This window comes from Eretmochelys imbricata, chromosome 1 (genome assembly GCF_965152235.1).
Source record: "Eretmochelys imbricata isolate rEreImb1 chromosome 1, rEreImb1.hap1, whole genome shotgun sequence".
NCBI classification, from domain to species: domain Eukaryota; kingdom Metazoa; phylum Chordata; order Testudines; family Cheloniidae; genus Eretmochelys; species Eretmochelys imbricata.
In genome coordinates, this window is record NC_135572.1 from 35,727,403 (window position 1) to 35,735,444 (window position 8,042).

Sequence of the window (8,042 nt, forward strand, 5' to 3'; positions counted from 1 at the left end):
GCTTTCTCCTTCTGGACTGATGTATAACTATCTTGGCCAGTGCCAGGAGTCGGACAAGGAGCTAACACAACAACTTTGTGAGGCCACGAACAGGGAATGTATAAAAGAAACGTCATGTGTCAGAGTCCGAGTCCCAGAGACTCGGTTAATCTACAGGACAGATACATCACGGGCAGCAGCAGAGTACAGTTTCCCACATTGATATCTTAATAAACCCCAGTCCTTACTTGCAATGTACCTCAACCAACCCTATCATGACTTCTAGCAATGTATTCCCTATGCTCTCTGCTCAGATCACCAATAAGGATGCCAAATAATGCCAACTCTGGTGACTGTTTTTATTTTATGAACACCTATAACAAACAGGGCTCAAAACATGAACACATTTCATATAGGCCAGTGAATAGACATCAGATGGCCTATATGAAATGGTGTAGTGAAGACATAGTCACCCGATGGGAGAGTACTCTATCGTGAATGGTCCCTTAGAATTTGTGCTAATTATTTTTGCTGAACAATCTATTCCACTTTGTATTTAGTTTTGATGCTTAGAGTACCTTTCCCAGATCCGAAGAAGAGCTCTATGTAGCTTGAAAGCTTGCCTCTCTCACCATGAGAAGTTGGTCCAATAAAAGATATTACCACACCTACCGTGTCTCTCTACTATCCTGGGACAAACACAGCTATAACTACACTGCATACATCAGATGGTAATGACTTTTATCCGCTGACTTGGCCATATTTGAACCAAAGACTTGGAGCCTTTTACTCTATATTCCAACAGAACTAATCTAAGGGTTGGTCTTCACTATGGTGCTAAATCGGCACAGCTACAATCGATGCAGAGCCATCGATTTTGTGGGTCTAGTGAAGACACGCTCACTCGATGGGAGAGTGCTCTCCTATCGATTTCTGAACTCCACCTCGACGAGAGATGGAAGCAATGTCGGCAGGAGAGCGTCTCCCATCTCCATAGCATATAATGTGGATCCCGCTGTAATTAGATGTAAGCTATATGGACTTGAATTACACTACTAATGTAACTCAAATTGCGTAGCTTAAATCAACAAGCCGCTGTAGTATAGACAAGCCCTAAGTTGCCAATTCCGCCTATACTGTACATTTATTAAAGGATCCAGACAATGTAATAGATGCAATTTTTGGTAATTACTTTTAACATTCGTATGCATGCAAATGAGAATTCATTAGGAAGGGACAGTTATCAAGTAAAGTGCGAAAGAGTAAAAAAGAAGTTTAAAAAATGTGAAGACTGTTTTATAACACATTTTCTGAGCTTTCACTGCTGCTGTGTGAAGTTAACAATCAAGGAGAAAAAAGGAAGAGTGAACAGAATTTTAAGCACCATCACTCTAAGTCACAGGGGCTTTCCAAGGATAGTAACCCTGGAAAAAACTCTTCATTCAAAGCCCATGATCAGATAGTAGGACAGTGCTAGTGCATAATAGTTTGTATCTATGTGATTTCTATACTCAGTTGGAATCCATTATGTCAGAAAGAGAGTTACTTACCAAGAGTGAACTTACATATATATACAAATAAAATTAAAGTTCAGACATGTATTCTATGGTATTTTTGTTTTGAACGGTGTTATTGTGGCATGTTACTTTCCATTTAACTGTTCCCATTTTACCAATTTTGCCCCTTTTATTGATTGAGATCACATGTATTTGCTAAGCACTGTCTTAGTCTGAGCTTTAATAAAGCATTCTCCCCTACTGTCTAAATCTATTTGTAAAATCATTATGTATTGTTATGCTTTAATAATCAATTTTATGATACACATCCTCTACAGATTTAAATACAGAGGGTTAGCGCCTCACCTGTTCTGAGGAGTGCACAGTGCCATTCACGGGGGGAGGAGGTTGAAGCGGTAACGATTACCTTTGCACTCCCCTGATCGTGGGCTGCTGTACCCCAGCAGCAACGACTGAACTGGCACACAAGCCCCTTTGCTGTGTCTAAGCCACTGGAGTGATCCTCCTATGGCTAATTATGCCAGCTTTGGTGTTCTTTTGAGAAGGCAGCACAGCACTAGGACACCTCACTGGAGCACAGATTTTGGACCAGCAAGCTATTCATTCTGTAAGCAGCGTAACACAGCCAGCTACTTCCTTAAAATAACAATCTCCTGATCTAAAAAAAAAAAAAAAAAATGTTCCACCGTTAAATCAATGACATAACTGGTTAGGAAAAATACTTGGGTTTTTCTTTCTTTTCTTTTTTCCCCCTAATGCACATTGGGCCTGATTCCCTCTCTTTTATTTATGTATTTATTTTTAGAACACCAACTGATTTCCATAGAATTACACTGGTGGAAAACTGGTGTCAGAGTGGAAAGAGTCACTGGTGACTGATGGAGGAAAGCTTGATACTTTAAAGGCTATTTTTCCAACAATTCATGCACATTGTCTTGCAAAAAACCAAACAAACAACAATAAAAAAAACAACAACAGAAAACAAACACAACCTTTACATTCAGATGTTATTTCTGCATGAACAATTATCAGTTGACATATTTTACATAAAATCCTGCCTATACTTCTCTCTAAATCAATGGCAAAGCTTACATTGACTTGCAGGAGAGCAAGACTGATCGCTTGCATATTGAAATACCTTTGGTTAATTGGAATTAATTACAAAACTGAGTTAAAATAAAGCTAAGGGTGTAGCACAAAAAAAAAAAAAAAGAAAAAGAAAAAAAAAAGAACCACCACCACATGACAGCAGGAAGAAAATGCAGACGTCCTCTAAATGTATCACCACCCTTTACTGAATCATGTCCTGGCTAGACTGAGTTGCATATAGCAGATGGATAAAACAAATATTTGAGAGGTAGAACATGCAGGGTGGAACAAAAGGTGTAAGAGGCAAACTAAAAATATGAAATTAGAAAACAGAAAAAGTCAAATCAGGCATTAGCAAAATATTCCTAACTCTGAGATCAATCCGGCAATTGAATAATGTACCCAGGGAAGTAATCAAAGCACGAACATCTCCAGACATGTTGGAGAGAAAATGTAACAAGTGGAATATTGTAGAGAGAAGTTTGTGTTGTACTTTAATATTATTACTTTGTTAGAAGAGCTTATCAATTACTCATTTAATTTTTGCATACCCTTTTAAATATTTTCAACCTAGGAGTGGTGCAAAACTGAATAGGAAGAGCTGGTATTTACTGTTATTTTAGAAAGACTTTGTTTAACTGTGATAAAAACCCAATGAGTAGATTCTTATGTAAACTTAAAAATACCTGAATGACATCCTGCTGCAGAGCTCCTGGCATCTAGGGCCTTGGGCATGGCGGACCCCTGCCCTCCAGCCTGCCCATAAACACCGTCGTGCTCTTCATGCCCCAGCAGGAGGCCTACGTGGTGGAGCAAGTGGGCAGATTTCACCACATCTTGGAGCCTCGTTTGAATTTCTTCATCCCACTGCTGGATCAGATTCAGTACGTGCAGGGCCTCAAGTACGGGATATCATCAATGTCCCGGAACAGTTAGCCATCACGCTGGATAAGTCACCTTGCAGATAGATGGTGTCCTGTTCCTCTGGATCATGGACCCCTATAAGGCCAGTTATGGGGTGGAGGATGCTTAGTATATAGGTTTACCATCTTTGAAAAGCAAAAAAATAGCACCCATCACCCCACAAAGCAAGCCCGGCACAACCTCAACCCCCAACTACAAGGCAACTCCGCAACCCTCCCTCCCTTCAGCTGCCACTTATACTATCTAGAGAGAGACCACATATAGATAAAATGGATAACATCATTTTCTTACTTAAACTGTGGAAAGTGGGAACACTGCAGCACCTTTAGATGGACACAGAAACTTTTAACATTAGATATCCCAGTGTATTGCGATAATAATGGAAATCTTTAGACCCATGTAAAAAAAATTCCAGCAGATTAAATTAGTTTTCTGGCAACTGGCAAATCCATAAAAAACCAGCCAGGCTGGTTAAATACAAGCCAGTTGATGATCCTATGAGTATGCAGTGACCCAGGTGGCCCAGACCACCCTGAGGTCTGAGCTGGGGAAAATCTCCCTGGACAAAGTCTTCTAGGAGCGGCACAGGAGTCCCTCAACACCAGCATTGTGGGTGCCATAAAAACGTAAGAATGGCCATACTGGGTCAGACCAAAGGTCCATCCAGCCCAGTATCCTGTCTGCCAACAGTGGCCAATGCCAGGTGCCCCAGAGGGAGTGAACTGAACAGGTAACGATCAAGTGATCTCTCTCTTGCCATCCATCTCCACCCTCTGACAAATAGAGGCTAGGGACACCATTCCTTACCCATCCTGGTTAATAGCCATTAATGGACTCAACCTCCATGAATTTATCTAGTTCTCGTTTAAACCCTGTTATAGTCCTAGCCTTCACAACCTCCTCAGGAAAGGAGTTCCACAGGTTAACTGTGCGCTCTGTGAAGAAGAACTTCCTTTTATTTGTTTTAAATGTGCTGCCCATTAATTTCATTTGGTGGCCCCTAGATCTTACATTATGGGAACAAGTAAATAACTTTTCCTTATTCACTTTCTCCACACCACTCATGATTTTATATGCCTCTATCATATCCCCTCTTAGTCTCCTTTTTTCCAAGCTGAAAAGTCCTAGCCTCTTTAATCTCTCCTCATATGGGACCCGTTCCAAATCCCTAATCATTTTAGTAGCCCTTCTCTGAACCTTTTCTAATGCCAGTATATCTTTTTTGAGATGAGGAGACCACATCTGTACGCAGTATTCAAGATGTGGGCGTTCCATGAATTTATATAAGGGGAATAAGATATTCTCCCTCTTATTCTCGATCCCTTTTTTAATGATTCCTAACATCCTGTTCTCTTTTTTTACTGCCGCTGCGCACTGCGCGGACGTCTTCAGAGAACTATCCACAATGACTCTAAGATCTCTTTCCTGATTAGTTGTAGCTAAATTAGCCCCCATCATATTGTATGTATAGTTGGGGTTATTTTTTCCAATGTGCATTACTTTACATTTATCCACATTAAATTTCATTTGCCATTTTGTTTCCCAATCACTTAGTTTTGTGAGATTTTTGAAGTTCTTCACAGTCTGCTTTGATCTTAACTATCTTGAGCAGTTTAGTATCGTCTGAAACTTTGCCACTTCACTATTTACCCCTTTCTCCAGATCATTTATGAATAAGTTGAATAGGATTGGTCCTACGACTGACCCTTGGGAAACACCACTAGTTACCCCTCTCCATTCTGAAAATTTACCATTTATTCCTACCCTTTGTTCCCTGTCTTGTAACCAGTTCTCAATCCATGAAAGGATCTTCCCTCTTATCCCATGACAACTTAATTTATGTAAGAGCCTTTGGTGAGGGACCTTGTCAAAGGCTTTCTGGAAATCTAAATACACTATGTCCACTGGATCCCCCTTGTCCACATGTTTGTTGACCCCTTCAAAAACGATAATAGATTAGTAAGACATGATTTCCCTTTACAGAAACCATGTTGACTTTTCCCTAACAATTTATGTTCTTCTATGTGTCTGATAATTTTTTATTCTTTACTATTGTTTCAACTAATTTGCCCGGTACTGATGTTAGACTTACCGGTCTGTAATTGCCGGGATCACCTCTAGAACCTTTTTTAAATATTGGCGTTACATTAGCTATCTTCCAGTCACTGGGTACAGAAGACGATTTAAAGGACAGGTTACAAACCATAGTTAATAGTTCTGCAATTTCACATTTTAGTTCTTTCAGAACTCTTGGGTGAATGCCATCTAGTCCCAGGGACTTGTTAGTGTTAAATCTCTGAATTAATTCCAAAACCTCCTCTAGTGACACTTCAATCTGTGACAATTCCTCAGATTTGTCACCTACAAAAATAATGGCCCAGGTTTGGGAATCTCCCCAACATCCTCAGCTGTGAAGACTGAAGTAAAGAATTCATTTAGTTTCTCAGCAATGACTTTATTGTCTTTAAGTGCTCCTTTTGTATCTCGATCGTCCAAGGGCCCCACTGGTTGTTAAGCAGGTTTCCTGCTTCTGATGTACTTAGCCAAAAACTCAAAAGGTAATAACAAAATGTTTTTTTTTTTAATCTGTTCTTCAAACTCCTTTTTGGCTTTTATTACATTTTTATACCTAATTTGGCAGCGTCTATGCTCCTTTCTATTTACCTCACTAGGATTTGACTTCCACTTTTTAAAAAGATGCCTTTTTATCTCTCACTGCTTCTTTTACATGGTTGTTAAGCCACGGTGGCTCTTTTGTAGTTCTTTTACTGTGTTTTTTTTAATTTGGGATATACATTTAAGTTGGGCCTTTGTTATGGCATCTTTGAAAAGTGTCCATGCAGCTTGCAGGAATTTCACTCTCGTCCCCGTACCTTTTAATTTCTGTTTAACTAACCTCCTCATTTTAGCAGAGTTCCCCTTTCTGAAATTAAATGCCACAGTGTTGGGCTGTTGAGGTGCTCTTCCCACCATAGGAATGTTAAATGTTATTATATTATAGTCACTATTTCCTGTTCTAGTTACCTCTTGGACCAGATCCTGTGCTCCATTCAGGACTAAATCAAGAAGTGCCTCTCCCCTTGTGTGTTCCTGTACCAGATGCTCCAAGAAGCAGTCATTTAAAGTATCAAGAAATTTTGTCTCTGCATTTTGTCCTGAGGTGACATGTACCCCGTCAATAGGGGAATAATTGAAATCCCCCACTATTATTGAGTTCTATATTTTGGTAGCCTCTCTAATCCTCCTTAGCATTTCATAGTCACTATAATTTCATAGTCACCAGGCCTCAGGACTGTTTGGTTATCTGGTGCCTGTGCTATGAGATATAGGACATCCATCTGCCTCCCCAGGGGAAGGAGTCAATGCAGAAGCAGGTGGAGGCAAAGAGATGCAAACAGGCGACAGCGTGGAATCAGAGGGGACCAGGGAATCTGATGTCAACATGGCAGAGGGGCGGAAGCAGGTCCAGAGCCTGGCTGCCGAGAAGGCTGAACAGATCAAGAAGCTGCTGGGGAGGCCAGTGCCATGCTGGTCAAGGCCAAGGCCAAAGCAGAAGCTACTTGGCTCCCAGCTGATGCTTTGACACAACAGAATAGCAATGCAGCCGCCTCCCTGGCTGTGGCTGAGCAGTATGCGAGTGCCTTCTCCAAGCTGGCCAAGCACTCCAACACCATCCTACTGCCATCCAACACCGGGGACATCACCAGCACGGGCACGCAGACCATTGGCATTTACAGTTCCCTGACCAAACCACAAGCTGTGAAGAGCCAGAAGTGACCCCACTTGCCCCCACCCACACAGAGCTGTCTAATGCAGACCAGGTGAATTCCAGCTAGCAGAGGAGTCCAGAAGGCATGGATCACTGTGAACAAACTGCTGTGGCATGACTTGTCATGGAGTGGGCACCCCTGATTCTGCCATGGGGTGAGCCCTGCAGGGCACCTGCCATGTGGGTTATGACCTACTGCCCTCCCCAATCAGAGTCTCTCCTCCCTCTTTTGGGTCTTATTTTTATTTGGATTTAATCATATAATAAAGGAGATGGCACCAGAAAAAAAAGTGAAATCAGTATTCCTATTGCAGTCAAACAACAACAATGAAAATACGCCATCAGCTTTGTTTCCATGCTAAACTAAATTTCCTCTTGTGTCCTAATTATTTTTAAGTGCCAATTACTCATTAATAATGACCTGTATAAAATATTCAAGTGGCAATATAATTGTTTGTGTTAGAAACATATCTAATATCCCTGTCTCATGATTAAAAACTAGTCAGTTCATTCCCAAATGGGACTTTTCCAGTAAAATTTAAAAGATCAAAGTAGTAGTTATGCACAATCCATCACATGTATTAACATGAATGTCAAAATCCCCCAGGATGAAAGTTTTATCAGGAGAAACGTACTATGGGAGATAAGAGTTTATGGACTAATTAACAGACAGAATGAAATTCTACTACTATAGTTAAAGCTACAATTTTAGATGACATAGATCTAATGTGACTTTAGATCAGTGGAGCTGGGAAATGTTTGAC

The 8,042-nt window shown here is 40.7% G+C and overlaps 1 pseudogene; it reads left to right on the forward strand.

The window, feature by feature from the left end:
• Positions 1-810: 810 nt before the first annotated feature.
• On the forward strand, positions 811-7,345 carry LOC144263133 (stomatin-like protein 2, mitochondrial; annotated as a pseudogene).
• Positions 7,346-8,042: the final 697 nt, after the last annotated feature.